The sequence below is a fragment of the Eimeria mitis genome, genomic scaffold (genome assembly GCF_000499745.2).
Source record: "Eimeria mitis Houghton genomic scaffold, Emh_scaff5408, whole genome shotgun sequence".
Lineage (NCBI taxonomy): Eukaryota > Apicomplexa > Conoidasida > Eucoccidiorida > Eimeriidae > Eimeria > Eimeria mitis.
Genome location: NW_013573681.1, coordinates 2,432 through 3,125, shown reverse-complemented (window position 1 = coordinate 3,125; position 694 = coordinate 2,432).

Here is a 694-nt window from a genome sequence, read left to right as displayed (position 1 = left end):
TTGCGCACGAATGGTGGGATCCGTTCATAATTAGGTTTAGCAGTGCGCGAGACTGCATGCCACCTGACCACCGGTCCGTCGATCGTTTGTGATGCTGACTGCACTAGAACTGAGTGCGTGGCTTCACAAGCGGTACACCGAAGCAGCTCGGGAAGAACAATGGCGCTAGTTTGCAGACAGCGTGAACTACTACCAAATTGCGAAGTGGCGCTAGTCGGGCGTTCATGACGAAGTGCCGTTCATGTTTTGTTCCATGCTTTGAAATATGCCATACAGGGGATAAAAAATTTAAATGGTTCCCACCATGGTGCGTTCTGTATTTCCGTACGAACTGTCTGTCCTGCTACAGCGCTAGTTCGCAGGAAGCAAGACGGCAGAAGGCGTGTGACGTATGAACGTTGCACAAGGGTGAAAACGCAATAGCACAGCAAGCCAAGGAAAAAGATGCAGTACGGCAGTACGACGATGATAAAAACCCAACAGAAGCACAAATGCCAAGGCCATGAAGGCTGGAAGGAAAAAAACACCCGTGCACCAGCCATAAAAAAGGAGAAAGTCACGGTGCTAGTTCCTTGGCCAGAGCAGCCCTCAGATATTCACTAAAAAAGTTGCTGCCCTGGCTCATCCCCACCCACCACTTCGCGGTCCCTCTAGCTCAGTGGTCCTGGAAGCTCTACTAGGAGGCGTAACAGTA